Source organism: Ammospiza caudacuta, chromosome 4, assembly GCF_027887145.1.
Source record: "Ammospiza caudacuta isolate bAmmCau1 chromosome 4, bAmmCau1.pri, whole genome shotgun sequence".
NCBI classification, from domain to species: Eukaryota; Metazoa; Chordata; class Aves; order Passeriformes; family Passerellidae; genus Ammospiza; species Ammospiza caudacuta.
In genome coordinates, this window is record NC_080596.1 from 70,582,093 (window position 1) to 70,598,483 (window position 16,391).

The 16,391-nt window shown below is 45.4% G+C and overlaps 1 protein-coding gene across 1 annotated transcript in view; it reads left to right on the forward strand.

Annotated features, from left to right (window-relative positions):
* ATRN (attractin) overlaps positions 1–16,391 on the forward strand; it is a 148,762-nt gene that overhangs the window by 18,322 nt on the left and 114,049 nt on the right. The gene's annotated exons all lie outside the window — the stretch shown is intronic.

Sequence of the window (16,391 nt, forward strand, 5' to 3'; positions counted from 1 at the left end):
AGTTTGTGCTTAGAGGGTTGAAACACTAATTTCAACCACTGGATTCAGATAAAACCTCATGTGGAACATTGTATTTTTGGTGTGGAAGGGTGGAACCTGTACAGAAGTGAGGTTAAAGTTTTGTATAATGTCAGTAAGGCATGTTTGCAAATTACTGGTTTTTCCTCCCCTACATTTATTTAGATAATTGATTTTTGATTTGTTTTTAGGGTTAAAAAGTGGTTGTTTTTAATGCAGTGTTGAAGTGATACTGTTAGTAACCTTGCAAAAGTTTTGCATTAACATTTAATTTTCATGTGATGTGTCACTACACTGAGTCTTTCATAGAATCCTCCTCTTGCCAATGCCTCTGTGTTAGGGCATTGTGGGAATGTGACTGGGACAGGCAGGATGCAAAGTGCTCTGCAGCAAATTAGTGGCTGGGTGAGGTTGTTTGTCTGGCAGAGCAGCCTGTGCTTATTGACAAGTCACAGCACTGCTCATGTAGAAATAATTTTGTCTCCAGAGAAAAGAGGATAGAGAATCCTGGGAAAATAACTGCTTTTGGGTTCAGTGCATGGCAATGAGGATCACAGGCAAGAGACAGCTCAGACCAAACTCCAAATAAATGCATCAGCCATGGCTTTTGTCCATGAGGGAATTCCATATTGATCATTATGAAACAACATTGACACTGTGAAATCCTGTGTCTCACTGAGATAGCAAATGTGTCATGCAAATAGTAACTACATTTATTTGAGTTCCAAAGCAGCAGCAAATTTAGTATGAACTGTGCAAGACTCCTGTTTCCCTCTGATGTTTAAGGGGTTGGTGTAAAAGGTCCTGGGGGTGAGTTTAATAATTGTCTTTGCCTGTAAAGCCCTGTTGGCTTTCAAGAGTTTTCTGTGTTTGCTGTCATGAAACACATTTGGATTCAGCCTTAAAGCTGTTGCCCCCACATAGAAAATGATTACTTTAGTTAAACATTGAAATTAACGTTCCAAATCTTTAAAATGAGCATTCAGTATTTATCAGTTCTTGCCTTTTCTGTCTCTGAAATACCAGACAGTTATTTAGGGAGACGGGAAACAAACAAACAAAAAAAACCCCAAAACCAAAAAGCCACAAACAAACAAAAAAAAAAAGTGATTTATGGTGGAGTTGATGGCAAAGGTCTAAATGTTGCTTGTCCTCCTTGCTTTGGAGGGTTTGCGTCAGGGGTAGCTGAGCTGATACCAACAGGTATTAGCTCAGTCTTGGCCTAGTTTTATTTTATTTTACTGGTGGTCTGGATGAGGGGATCGAGTGCACTCTTAGCATGTTTTCAGATGACAAGAAACTGTGGAAGTGTCAGTCTGCTGGAGGGCAGGAGGCTGTGCAGAGGGGTCAGGGCAGCTGGACTGATGGGCTGAGACCCCCGAGCTGAGGGTCAGTAAGGCAGGGTGCTGAGTCCTGCTCTGGAGTGCAGCAAACTCACAGAGCACTCCAGGTGACGGGGGGCTGGGAAAGGCTCTGGGGGTGCTGTGACAGCTGCTGGACATGAGCCCAGGTGTGCCCAGGTGTACAGGGAGCTGTGTGTACAGGTGTACCTGGGCTGTGGCAACACGGCCAGGGCAGTGCCCATCCCTGTGCTGGCACTGCTGGGGCAGCTCTGGAGAGCCCTGGAGGGGCTGGAGCGTGGCCAGAGCAGGAACAGAGCTGCCTGGGAAGGGGCTGGAGAATCCCTGAGAGAGCTGGGCAGGGGCTCAGCCTGGAGCAAAGGAGGCTCAGGGGGCCCTTGTGGCTCTGCACAGCTCCTGCCAGGAGGGCACAGCCGGGGGGTCGGGCTCTGCTCCAGGGAACAGGGACAGGAGCAGAGGCAACAGCCTCAGGCTGGGCCAGGGCAGGCTCAGCTTGGACACCAGCAGGAATTCCTTCCCGGAAAGGGTGCTCAGGCCTTGGCAGGGGCTGCCCGGGGAGGTGGTGGAGCCTCCATGGTCCCTGGAGGTGCCCCAGGAAGGCCTGGATGCGGCACTCGGTGCTCTGGGCTGTTGGACAAGGTGGGGTGTCACAGGTTGGACTGGGTGATCCTGGAGGGCTTCTCCTACCCCAAAAATTCTGATTCTGTTACTCCTCTTGCTCCTTTCACTGGGGCAGTGCTGGTGTTGTATCTGTGCCAGCTGCTGCTTTCTCACCTGTAATATTTAACTAATGGGGAGCAGTAAAGGGGCTTTAATTTTACAGCTCAGTTTTAAATCGACTAATTTCCTGGGAAATGCCATTTCATGGTTTGGGAATTGCCATGTGCTTTAAACTCTGCTTGTTAACCTTGCTGAGATGAGAAACTCACCCCTAAGTGAAGAGCTCTGCAGCTGTAGCAGCTAACCAAGAACTGCTTCCACTCTTTCTAAACTACAGATTGTAATTAGTGGAACCGTTTGACTCTCAGCCAGTTTGAACAGCCTGTCTTAATCTAAATAAAACTCAAATGCTTTCAGCAAGTATTGCCTCCCTTTTCCCCTATCAGCCTTTAATAAATAAATTAAATAATGAGATGCAAAAAGCTCAGAATAGTACTGCAGAGCTCTTGGCAGGCAGGAAAGCAGCCATTGCCATGGGTGGGATGAAGGGGAAAACCAAGTTGGGTCCCCCAACCTGCCCTTGCTTGTCCCTGTCACACACTACTGTGACAGCTCACCTTCTTCCCAGAGCTCATCTCTCTCCTGAGAGCTGGGCACCACTTTTCCCTCTGCTTTGGCAATCATGTTTCCTTTTTGAGGTTTCAGTTCTGTGTGTTCAGGTGTAACAGGGGTTTACAGTACCTGGGCTATGGGAACCTCACTTGGTCAAGCACTCCTGGTCCAGGCACTTGGGATCCTCAGTGGGGCTCTGTAATTGGATGTGGGAGTTTTAAAATTTCCTAGGAAATTTTGTGCAGACATATTTTAAATTATTTTTGTCATGAAACCATGAATTTTTATTTGTACATTTGCATAGATAATTTTAGCATAAGAACAAAATGGTTCCTGAAAGCTGTTGTCCAGTGCCTAGTACCTTTGGATTTTTCATATGTCTAAGAGAAATTTATCTCTTTGATTGCTTCACTTCTTGTGCTATAAATTACCTCTGACAGATTAATTTGAAGCACAGGAGATGAGAGGAAGTACTGACCTTATGATGCATTGATGCATCTGTGGTTAGGTCTAAGAAACATTTAGCTTTTTTCCTCCTTTGACCTGAAGTTTGGTATTTATTGTGTTAAATATCTGAAATGAGGGCTGACACCAAGATTGCCCTTGGTGTTGTACCTCTGCTACACGTGTGTGTGTGTGTGTTCCTCAGCCCCACAGCAGGGCAAAGAGTTGCTTTGGGCCTGGAACAAAGATATATCCAAGAGGAAAAGAGCCTGGTGGATACCCAAGTCATATCAGCACCTTGGCATGCTTGTGAGCATGGACAGCAGAGCGGTGTTGGAGCGCGCTGCAGGGCAGCGCTCCCTCTGTGATGTGGCTCATGGGTTCCTGCTCTGCAGGGCTCCACTCAAGTGCTTCTCCTAGTGCTCCATCATAGGGTACAGTGAAGTGGCATTTCTTTATTTGAGCAACTTTGAGGCAAAAATGAATTTTTCCTTACAGGTTTAAGGGTGTGGACGGGGTGGTCAATGTTTCTCTTATAAATAATGTTTTAAGGCATCTTGGTTGTGAATAGAGATAATGAAGTGAAAATGTAGGAAGCTAAATGGGAAAGTGGAATGAGGCAAAACCTTTTCCTTTCCTGTTTTTCTTAATAAACTAAGGCAAGCACAGCAGTATTTTGTGCACAATTCCTTGTTAGTGCAAACAGACTTTTAGAATGATGGAATAGCTTGGGTTGGAAGGTACCTGAAAGTCCCTTACATATTATTCCATTCCACTGCCATTAGTGGGAACTCCTTCCACTGTCCCAGGCTGCTCCAAGCCCCATCTAGCCTGGCCTTGGACACTGCCAGGGATCCAGGGGCAGCCACTGCTTCTCTGGGCAACCTGTGCCAGGGCCTCATCTCTCCTGTAGAGAATAATTTCTTCATAATCTAATTTAAACCCTCCTTAATCTTAGTGCCATTTCCTATGGACATTGCCTGAGTGAGGAAAGATTGGTGGTGACTGAATCCTAAATAAGAAGTTGGGACTTTCTTTAGAGTTGTTTAGTAGAGAGGTGGCCTGTTAGTCATGTTCAGCTTGGTGAAGTAAGGGGTTATTTCAAAACTTTGCATAACTAGTGTTGAGCCACTGTCTTTGTTTTTGTTGTCGCAAATCTGTTGCGAGCAGATGGAATTTCATTTTTTCCCCGCTACTGTCCCAGAATAACTCCTTTCAAAGTCATTTTGGAGGCAATAGGAGAGGTGCATATGGCTGGGCTACGGATGCAAGCAATGATTTTTACAGCTACACCTTTCCTCAGGGAGTTCTCTGCTGGCTGGGTCAGATGTCCACAATTGTGGTATTTTTTGATTGGCCTATTTGTCTGTTGCATTTGTTGTTTTGTGTTCTTGATTTTTTTCAAGGAAGGGTTTCTTTGTAGGGATTATCAAGAGATCTGCATGTCAGACACTGCCTTACTAGAAGCGAAGATAATGCCCTTATCTTTCCCCCACCATGCAGGAACATCTGTCTCTGCAGCTGAGGAGTCGGGAGGCTGCGGTGTGACCTTCCCTGAACCAAGAGTGATTCACAGACAAACACTCCAGAGCTACTTATCCTAGAAAGAAATGCTAACAGGGCTTGGATTATGAAGATACTGTAGTGAGACTGTTGCTAAGGCAGCATTGACACAAACCACAAATTCTGTGTAATGTGTCAATGAGTGCATTGTTTCTATATTTTCAAAGTTTGTTCCAAAAATAAAATGGTTGCATGTCGTCTTTGCTAGATTAAAGTGTGTTTAAAAAGTCAGAGAATCACAGGATGTTTTAGGTTGGAAAATCCTTATAAAAGCCCATCCCATTCCACCCCTGCCATGGGCAGGGACGCCTTCTGCTATCCCAGGTGCTCCCAGTCCCAGTGTCCAGCCTGGCCTTGGGCACTGCCAGGGATCCAGGGGCAGCCCCAGCTGCTCTGGGCACCCTGTGCCAGGGCCTGCCCACCCTGCCAGGGAACAATTCCTCATTCCCAATATCCCATCCAGCCCTGCCCTCTGGCAGTGGGAGCCATTCCCTGGCTCCTGTCCCTGCAGGCCTTGTCCCCAGTCCCTCTGCAGCTCTCCTGGAGCCCCTGCAGGCCCTGCCAGGGGCTCTGAGCTCTGCCTGGAACCTTCCCTTCTCCAGGAGAACATTTCCAGCTCTCTCAGCTGTTTCTTCTGCCCTGCTAAGGAATCAAGACTTGGTGTTTTAATAGCCAAGAATATCTGTTGGTGGGTTAGGAAATACCTGATCTGGATTGTCAAATTTATTGTGCAGATGCATTTAATAAAGGCATAGCAGTCTGTAGTGCCTAAACCCACCCATTCTCTAAGGGATTTAGACTAGTCCCAATGAGGCTGACAAACATACTCTGGCATATGAAATTTCCTCCAGCTTCTCACCTCCTGGGGTCTGGAGCTGTTGAGTTACTGGATGACTTTCACATTTGGTTTATTTGCTCAGGCTCTTAAATAAACACTGGGATGGTTTGAGCACCATGAGTTTATTTAATTCTTTCCAGGAGCTGGTGGAAAAGCTTAGGCTGGCTGGTGGAGTAATTTGTGTGGTTAAAGTGACCTGTGCCAGCAGTAGGAAGTTTTCATTGAAGGGATTAAGATGATTTAATCAAAGCTACATGAAGTCTGGCCTTTTCTCTCTGTGTTAAGCCAGGATTTTGGGTGCATGTTTGAGTATAAAGTGCTGCAGGTGACTTCCCATCCCATAGGTGAGTGAGAACATGCAGCTGGACAAGTGCTTGGTATTCACATTTTTCTGATGTCTGTATAGTCCTGCTTAAATTCAAGTCATCTGAATTATTCTTTATTTTTGAGTTTTGTTCTACTTAACGAAGGGGAGCTTCTCAAGGAAGCCAACTGTGTACACCTGTCTTCATTAGAGACTCCAAGTGTTTGGTATTTAGCTCCTTTTTTTTCTATGTTGTGTGAAATTCCTTACATTAATATGAGTAGTTTGGGGAAAATGCCACTCGTGCTTTTCTGCAAGGGGTTGCAAATCATCATTCTTTTCTTACTGTGATAATGAATTTAGCACAACAATCTGTGGGAGTGAGAAACAGCTGGCTTGAACTGGGAAAGGAAAGGGAGAAGAACTGATAAAGTGTTTGTGGAAGTGTTTACAATTCTGTACCATTATGTATGTGGAAATGAGAAGTTCCTGTAAAACTAAGAATTAGGAGACAGCTTTTTTGTTCCTGTCTTTCTTTCTCCTGGATATTGGCAAACGTGAGTGTTGCTTTTTTGTGTTGTGAAGTTGGGAACTTATTTCCAATTGCTTCTGCAGGTGCTAAAAGATAGAATCCTGGAATGATTTGGGTTAAAGGGACCTTAAAGTCATCTAGTTCCAAACCCCCTGCCATGGGCAGGGACCCTGTTCACTGTCCCAGGGTGCTCTGAGCCCCATCCAGTCTGGCCTTGGGCACTGCCAGGGATCCAGGGGCAGCCCCAGCTGCTCTGGGCACCCTGTGCCAGGGCCTGCCCACCCTGCCAGGGAGCAATTCCTCATTCCCAATATCCCATCCAGCCCTGCTCTCTGGCACTGGGAGCCATTCCCTGGCTCTGTCCCTGCAGGCCTTGTCCCCAGTCCCTCTGCAGCTCTCCTGGAGCCCCTGCAGGCCCTGCCAGGGGCTCTGAGCTCTGCCTGGAGCCTTCCCTTCTCCAGGGGAACATTCCCAGCCCTGCCAGCCTGGCTCCAGAGCAGAGGGGCTCCAGCCCTGCAGCAGCTCCGGGGCCTCCTCTGGGCTCTCTGCAGCAGCTCCACGTCCTCCTGCTGTTGGCCCCAGGGCTGGGGCAGCTCTGCAGGTGGGCTCTCACCTGAGGGAGGGGCACAGGGACACAATTCCCACCTTGCCTTTGGCACCAGCCAGGGCTGGGGTCAGGGGCTCTGGGCTGGGTCATGTCCAGCTCTCACCCAGCAGCACCCCCAGGTCCTTCTCCCCAGGGCTGCTCTCCAGCCCTTCCCCACCCATCCTGTGCTTGTGCTCTGCCTTGCTCCAGCCCCGTGCAGGACCTTGCACTTGGCCGTGTTGGACCTCATGAGTTTTGCACTGTCTCAGCTCTCCAGCCTGTCCAGGTCCCAGCAGGTGCCATTCCATCTCTCAGGTGTGTCACCCTCAGCACTCAGTGTGGTGTCAGCAGCTGTTGGTGGGAGGGAACAGAGCTGCAATCTCGGCTGGGCTCTCGAGCCAGCGCCGGGCTCTGGGCTCTGCTCTCTGAGCCAGTGATCACAGTCCTGCTTGAGGGCCTGTCCTAAACCCCCCAGGTGGGTGTGCTGAGGGACTGGTATAATAGAGAGGGCATGTGGATCAAGGGATTTTGTCTGGGAGCAGTTTCACTGAAATGAAGTGCAAAACGGAATAATCTAAATAGATTTTAGGAGATTGGAGTGATAAATTGTTCATTTATTTTATTATTGGTGCTCTGTGAACTTCTCCTCCCCTCAATGAAAGTCTTCTCTGCCCCCTCCTTCAAGACAAATATTTACATGCCTTTCATTCTTTACAGTAATACAAGTGAGGAGAAGGACATTTGTGGGACAGGTAGAATATCCTTGTATCATATAAACATACAGACTTTTTTTTCTGAGGGACCACACTTCCCTTGTTTGCTCAGGTTTAATATTTTATGCTTAAAAGGCTCCTTTTCTGTTGTATTATTTTTACTACTTGTGGCATCTTAGAGAACATCTTCCTTATTAGTTAATCAAGGTGTCATTAAATTATGATATTGGCTGAGAATTTGTTTCATTAATGAATACAGTATTTTCATTATCAATTTCCTGATCTTTGCATGTTCTTATGTTGTTTTTTCAGCCAATGTGCTTCTTTAAAAAGTCAAGAGGATTTGTCATTCTACAGGTTCAGAAATGTCCCTCTGGATTTCAGGATGTACTGTGACTATTTCAGGGATCTATTTCTGAGGATCTGTGTTAAAACCTGGTTTTGAGGCCCAAACCAAACAGAAGTTAACAGCAATCTTTTTCCTAACTACTTTTATTTTTTTAGGGCTCAGTTCTCCCAGCAGGTAACACTGCTGCTTAGTAGCTTAAAATTTTTGAATGTCAGGAAGGAAATAAAAGGAATTATTTCTATCCCTGTTAGGAAAGTGGGTCAGGCTGTGATGTTTATTTATAGATTGTCTCAATATTTTCACTTCTGTTGCAAGACTGACTGCTGTTTGGCTTGTGCTTTTCTGTAAGTGCGACTACCCAGTTCTGAACTCTGCGTTTGGCCTAAAAATCAGCAGTGATGGAGGGTGGCAAGTTTGGAGCTAAATCAGAGTCTAAATGGACTTACTGAGAGTTCAATGGATTATTTTGGGGTTTAGTGTTTAGGAAGAATAAGGCAGCAGTTTCATATACAGCACTGGAAAACAGAAGGGATTGCTGCTACTGCTTTTACATTTCTCAGAAACTTGCTTTTGTCTGAGGAAGTGCAGCAGGACGATGGTCTTCTGCTCCACAGGGATGGCCTGAAATTGCACTTGCTCTGGTTCCTACTGGCCTGAAGGTTAAGTCAGCTGCTTAACCTCTTTTTGTTCACAGTACAGCACATGTTCTGCCAATGAATGTTTTTCCCGGTCTTAAATGTAGGCCTGACAACTTGAAAGCTTATCAAAGTGAAGGGCTCTCCAGCTGGAGGAGAAGATTGATGTCTGTCAATTCTGAGCATGTGGGCTTTAAAGAGTTTGAATTATGAAGCTTTATTTACAAGGGTCACAGGTATGCTGTACTGCAGCTTACAGTACAGCACACCTGTACAGGTGCTTGAGATCCATTGAATAATTGAATATTTCTAATTTTGGGAAAGGGATAAAAATTCATCTTACAGACCTTGTGTGCATGAGCCTTTGATGATTCTCTTTGACCATTGCAATAATGTGGCTTCTTTGTCCTTTTGTCTGGCAGGCAGTCAAGTTTTGCGGTAAGACACTTGCAAGGGCTCCTTCCCCAAGGTTTTAGGGAGTCATGTGCCAGGGAAAGAGAGGGATTGATATTTAGGTACACAGTTTGTGCTAATTGGGAGTGGGGTGAGCCCTATCCCCAATGGGTGCAGCTGTGAGAAGCAGGTGAGCAGCACTGACAGCAACGAGCTATGGGGTGCCCAGGTGAGCCATGAGGTGCCCAGGTGAGCAGCACTGACAGCACTGAGCCATGGGGTGCCCAGGTGAGCAGCACTGAGCCATGGGGTGCCCAGGTGTGCTGGACAGCCACAGAGGGAGCAGAGGGCACGCAGGTGTGATGTGTGAGCATGAGGGGATAAAAGGCTGGGCTGGAGAACCAAAAGGGCAGATACCTGAAGCCTTCTGAAGTGTCATGGTGTTACTGTGTACGGGGTGAAGCTTTCTGATGTGGTATGGTGATACTCTGTGTATTGTGGCTGTCTCGACTGCACTATGCTGTGACATTGATATGTTCTTTTCCTGCTATAGTGAGATGGTTTATGATGTGTGAGATGCATTTGCTTCCATTGTGCTCTGTTGTTTCCTCCTGCCTGGTGTAAGACAACTCCCTACCACAAACCCCAGGAGCATTTTGGGACCATCAGGGAAGGATGAGACTCCCATTTTTCTGGGCATTACAGACACTTTCAGCTAAATTATCCTTATTTCTAAGAACTAGGCCAAGATCCAGTAAGTGGATTTGGGAACAGATGGGAAAGCAGAATGCAACTGTTGGGCTAGATTAGTAGACAGCTGTTGCAGTGTCCACCATCGGCATGGCTGGTGCCTCAGGTACAAGTGGTGGGTATGGATGGCCTTCAAGGGGACCTCATGAATTGGCCTTTTGTCATGGTAATATTTCTGCATAAAATACAGGCACTGGGGAAGGTGTTCAAAGAAATCAGAGTGCCAAGACTGGAGTTCTTGCAGTGCGAAAGCAGAGATCAAAGATAATATAGAGATAATAGAACAATAGCACAGAAAAATGTGCTGGCAAACAGCACAAAACGTGCTGCTTGTGTGAAGAATGTATTCCTTCAGTGTATAATAATAATAATAATAATAATAATAATAATAATAATAATATCTTTTATTCTTTGTTTTACCTGGTAAGTTTGAATGAGGGAAAAATCTGTAATAAAGGTACACAGTAATGTTGACATTTGCAGTGCAGCTTGGCTGGTTGGTTCAGCAGACATGAAGCTGTGGTTACACAGTGAATAAATGCTGCTCTGTGGTCTCTGAGATGAGGCTGGGAATAAAGAAATAGGAGAATATGAAAGGACCTGAATTTGGGATATTTTCAGTTTGAATGTACAACTTAGAGGCACACACAAGAGTGGAGCTCCAGCGTGTTTTTGGTGTGACAAACACAGTAGGAGCACAAGGCAGCCTCTATAAATGATGGTTTTGAAGCAGTGGGGAAGTGCTGGTGTTGTTTGGGATCCAGCACAGTTCTGTGGTTTGGTTTTGATTTTTTTTTTTTTTTCAATGCTTCTGATGTGGTGAAATGGAGTTGGAGGTGGCAAATCAGCTTTTTCTTCATCGTTTCTGTTGTCTTAGTCTTGAGGTGAGGTAATTTGAATGATTGTTACAATTAAAATTGTTTTAAGAAGTTATTTATTTAGGATAAAAATCTTTACTGTAAGGAAAATCTTTACTGTGAGGGTGGGCAGGCCCTGGCACAGGTGCCCAGATTTGCTGTGGCTGCCCCTGGATCCCTGGCAGTGTCCCAGGCCAGGTTGGACACTGGGGCTTGGAGCACCCTGGGACAGTGGAAGAGGGGTGGAATGAGATGAACTTTAAGGTTTGTCCCAACCTAAAACATTTGGTTTTCCATGATTATGCTACAGCAGTGACTTTCACATGAGTTTGCTCATCTTTAGGACTGTAACCTCAGGAGACTGTGTATGTGGAAGAGAGAGGAGGAGACAATTCTCTGAGCACCTGGAGTAGTTGATTGTCTTTGTTTGAGGTACCTGTTGCTGCATAGGGAAAATCCTTATCAAAGTGGATTTTGCAGTAATGTCATTACCTTCATCTGTGAGACCTGGCCTGTAATTATTTACATCTTCCTAGCTTTACCTGTGGTGTGGAACCCAGGTGGCAGAAGAAGGGATTTAGTTGTTCTTCATTAGAAATGAATGAAATAGTTGTGTGGATTGCTTATCTGCTTCTCTCATCCCTAGTGTGCCTGATCACTATTCCATGCCTATAAATTAAAGCATTTGCTTATAATAAGTGTCCTTTAACCTCAGTGCTTTTGGTGAGAACATGGACAAAGTCATATTATTAATCAATTTATGATAGAAAGTGTTTGTTCCTGTAAGAGGCTGTAACAGCCCTTTCTTTGTGCCTTCAACTCCAAATATACCCAAAGCAGTGACTTCTAATTGTGAAATGCTTGAGCACTTGGGAAGGAGGAGGAAGAAAGGAGGAAAATTCATTGCGTGCATCTCGCTCTAGATTTAACAACTATTAGGATGGACAAGGGGCTTTTGGATTTGTTTGGTGGTTTTGGTTGGTTATTTAGATTTTGCTGGTTCTGTTTGGTTGGTTTGGTTTGGTTTTTTGTTTGGTTTTTAATTATTTGGTTGGGGTTTTTATTAGTGAAAAGGCTGTGAAACTTCTCCAGACACAAGATGCTGATGAGTCTTCACTGTCAGTGTCACTACAGTATAACTGAAAGTAATACAAACCCATTTTGAGATCCAGTGATGACACTTGGAGGTTAAATTTTAATGTGTTTTATAAACCAAACCAGCCTGCTTACCTTTTCTGGAGAGTAGTGAAGGAAAGCCAAACTGCATTTTTTCTTTATTAATACTTCTGATGAAAATAAATATATTCAAAACCCTGTTGCCAGTATATAATGTACCTTTAATGTCACAATGCTTTGAAGTAAGTGCTGCAAAGTTATTTAATCCTAAATCCTAAGGTACTTCTTGTGAGTTTTTATACTCACTAGCAACAGCCTTGCTTTAGATTTATTAGATAGAAATTAGTCAACAGCTTTGAGGCTTTGCGTTGTTGCACAGTTCCTGCCCACGGAGGAATTTTTTCAGTGCATACTAATTTGTATTTGAAAAATATATGCTGCTACTATTACTCACGTTAATATTAAAGAACCTTCGGATTTTTTCTGGTGATTTCCAATATCAGATCTGGCTGTTTACCCAGGAGATACCATTGATTGCTGCCTGATTTTCTTGTGTTGGTTTTCTGCTTTTCAGGGGCTCCCAGAATGAGTGGGGAGCAATTAAATGTGCAGAATACTTTTGCATAAAGTATTTCTTTTTGAAGTTCTTTCTTGTTAAATCTTCCTCCTTGTCATTGCTTCCCTTTTGCTTTTTCCTTAAAAAAAGCTGGAATAGGCAGTACTCAAGGCTGGAGCTCTGAATATGTGTGCTGAAGGTTCTTCTCCCTTACTCTCTTCTTTCACTTTGGTTCATGTATATGGCAGTCTACTTGGAAATCAGTGAAAAATTTAGTGTACACAACACTGTTGTGAACAGTGAAGTTTGAAACAAGCCTTAAGCGTTGTGTGTATATGAATGTACACATATGTATTTATGCAGTACAGTTATGTATGGTTTTAATTTGAGTTTTGTGACTAGATCCTTGCATCTTTGCAGTTGTTTTTTCTACCCCGGATGTTTTAAAGTTGATGTTGTAGTTTAGAGCCTTGTAAGTATTGTTGTACAGGACCTGACTGTTTTCCTAGGGTGTAGCAGCTGCTCCTTGCAGAGCAGGAGATGTAATGTTCAGCTACAGGGAAGCACTTCCTGTGTGGCAGCCAGACCTTTCACCAAGTTATCAAAGACAAGTAGTGTTTGATTGCTTTCCATATTTTCTGGTGTCTGATTTCTGCATCTGAGTCATAAAATTGCCTTAGAATCACAGGATTGTTGGGGTAGGAAAAGCCCTCTAAGGCCAGTTGTTCCCCAGCACAGCCAAGGTCACCACTGCCCCATGTCCCCAGGTGCCACATCCACAGGGCTGTGAAATCCCCCCAGAGATGGGGACTGCACCCCTGCCCTGGGCAGCTGTGCCAGGGCTGGGCAGCCCTTTCAAAGAGCAATTTCCCCACTGCCCACCCAGACTCTCCCCTGAGGCCGTTCCCTCTGCTCCTGTCCCTGTTCCCTGGAGCAGAGCCCGACCCCCCCGGCTGTGCCCTCCTGGCAGGAGCTGTGCAGAGCCACAAGGGCCCCCTGAGCCTCCTTTGCTCCAGGCTGAGCCCCTGCCCAGCTCCCTCAGGGATTGTGCAGCCCCTTCCCAGCTCCCTCAGGGATTCTGCAGCCCCTTCCCAGCTCTGTTCCTGCCCTGGCCATGCTCCAGCCCCTCCAGAGCTGCCCCAGAGGTGGCAGCCCACCCAGAGGTGCCCCGGCAGTGCCAGTACAGTGACACTTTGGCACTGCCCTGGCCGTGCTGCCGCCGCAGAGCTGGCACGGCCCAGGGGCCCCCAGTGGCCTCTTGCCCAGCTGGGCTCGTGCCCAGCCGCTGTCACAGCAGCCCCAGGGCCTTTCCCAGCCCTCTGGCCCAGCCTGGAGCTGCAGGGCTTGCTGTGAGCCAGCGGCAGGGCCTAACCCTCACCCCACATCACAAACATGGCCAAAGCTTTCTGGGCCCAGAGGCCTTGGAGCCTGGTTGTGATGGTGACACAGGCTACGTGGGGTAGGAGCCTTCTATGAGAGCGGCCTGATGCATGTCAGGGGAGCTTCCCACCTCCAAGTCCCTCATTCCTCTGGTGTTCTTCCTTCTGGAGTTTCTCCCGTGCTCCCTTCCCAAGGCTTTGCTCGCAGACCGAGCCAGAGGCCTGTGGGACATGTGGGACCTGTGCCAGCCATCCCAACCCCAGCCCTGTGTCTCTGTGGCACAGGCAGCACGCAGCATGGGGAACAGGGCCTGTTTGCTTTGAACTGCAGCCTGGAGATCAGTTCATCTTTCTGTCTTGAATGGAAAGATGAAATTCTAATTTCAGTTTGCTTTTGTGTTGAAGATTTATTTCTGTCTGGGAGAGTGCTTATAGAAGAACATGGATGCTACTGCCTGCTCTAGCCTGGCAGTGCAGGCTATTTATTTTCCTTTCAGACATGTCAACTCTGATTGATTATAGATTTTAATAGATTTTTATTAATGTATTTTAATAATAGATTATAGATTTTTAATATCCTTAATTCGTCCATAATGGCAGGAAGTTTAGTAAGCAGTCTGAGAAACTTACAGATAATAGGGGATCAAAGAAGTTTGACTTATATTTTTAAAACTAAGTCCAGTGTTTTGCTGAAAGTTCATTGAATTACATGGCTGTTGAAATGCTCTCTTTTTTTCTCTCCTGAGATACGACATGCCTGGGGCAGTACTAACAGGATTATTTTATTTTATTTTTTATATCACTCTTGGTAGCATTTCTGTGGTGAATGAATTAGTAATTGCTTCCAGATAAAATTGTTGCAGGATTTCTATGAGCAGAGGTTCCCTGAGAGCTTGCCACATAGCATGAGATTGTTTATAGCTTGAGAGACTTCCTCAGGTTTTCAGAATCTCTGTTCTTGGATGCAGGCAAAGTTCTATCAGTGTTAATACTGTTTGATTCATGGCTTTTACATGGATATTATATTCAGAATGATGATTTTTTTAGACAAAAAGACTAGATGTTACTGCCTCCAGCTTGGAAGTTTCATTTGGTTTTGTGAATTCCTGGCTGGTGGATAAGTAGTTTGAATTTTCTAAGATGTTGAAATTTTAAAAGAAATATAAGTCACAGAATCATGGAATGGTTTGTGTTGAAAGGGACCATAACGCCCACCCAGTGCCACCCCTGCCATGGCAGGGACACCTCCCACTGTCCCAGGCTGCTCCCAGCCCCAGTGTCCAGCCTGGCCTTGGGCACTGCCAGGGATCCACGGGCAGCCACAGCAAATCTGGGCACCTGTGCCAGGGCCTGCCCAGGCCTGCCAGGGAACAATTCCTTCCCAATATCCAGCCTAAATCTATACCTTCTGTATGTGTATTTTTTTTGAATCTAATCTCGGTTTACACTGACATCTGTGTCTCCATTGAGGGTCCAGATGCTTTTTGTGCTTCCAAAAATCTGAGCTTTTTCTTCACTTGCTTGAATGTCCATTTTCTGCAGAACTTCAGTGATTGGCTTTTTAAAATCTTCAGCTCAATTTCTCAGGTTGAAAAGTACTGTAATAAATTCATTTAGAGACAGAGGAAGGTGGTTTTCAAAAACCTGTGAGTTTTGCCTTTTTAATTTGAATCAGAGATCAACCTTAAAAATGCTTGATGGAAAAGAATATGGAAAATAATTTTTGACTCAGCCCACATTTTTAAATGTGTTAAAAAGTGAGATGTTAGCATTAACAGATCACTGGGGAAAGGCACAGAAAAGGTTCCAAGATACCGGTTTGAGGAATTTCTGGTCTTGCTTTCCTCTCTTTTTGCCAAGTTTAAATTTAGAGTGTTTTTGTTTCAGAGCTGTGTTGTAAGTAGGACAGTTGAATTTTGCCAGAGGGCTGTGATTTGCTCCAGCAGTGTGCCGACCATGGAGTTTATAACTGGCCTAGGAAGGAATCCTGGTTTGGGTGCCAGTGTGTGCTCTACCAGAACGTGGTGTTTGGGCACCTTCAGGTGCTGCTGCCTTCTGCTGCCATCCTTCCCTGTCATTTATTTTCAGCAGTTTCTGCAATACTCATCTGGAATATTTTGACTAATTCATGTGAGACAGGAATGCATGTCCCAATGGTTTTCTTTCGCTGGAGTAGAATTTGCACTGTGCAGCATTTGCAGATGTTGATAACAGTACAGAATCACAGAATGGTTGGGGTGGAAGGGACCTTAAAGCCCATCTCATTCCACCCCATCCATGGGCAAGGACACTTTCCACTATCCCAGGGTGCTCCAAGCCCAGTCCAGCCTGGGATCCAGGGGCTTGGGGGATCCAACTCTCAATCCAGTTCTCCATCTAGGAGCTTGTCAAGGAGTTTGTGGAGAGTCAGATACAGAATGAGTGAGAGGTTGCACCATGGCCTTCATCTGAACCACATGCAATAGTACAGTTTGTCTAAATAAATAGTTTAGGAATAATTTTAGCTTCTGTTGGGGAATTCCTTGTGCTGGTTAGGTGGTATATCCATACATACAAGTTTGGAACCATGGCATCAATATGATAGAGAAACCATCACTCTTGAAGTGAAACAATCATCAGAAGGCCTGCACAGAGAGTTCAACAGGAGACTCCCAGCTGGGTTTTGTCGTGCTGTAGTTGGTTTGTTTATGGTGGCTCTTAAGTAGATAATAATCTAATGATGGAT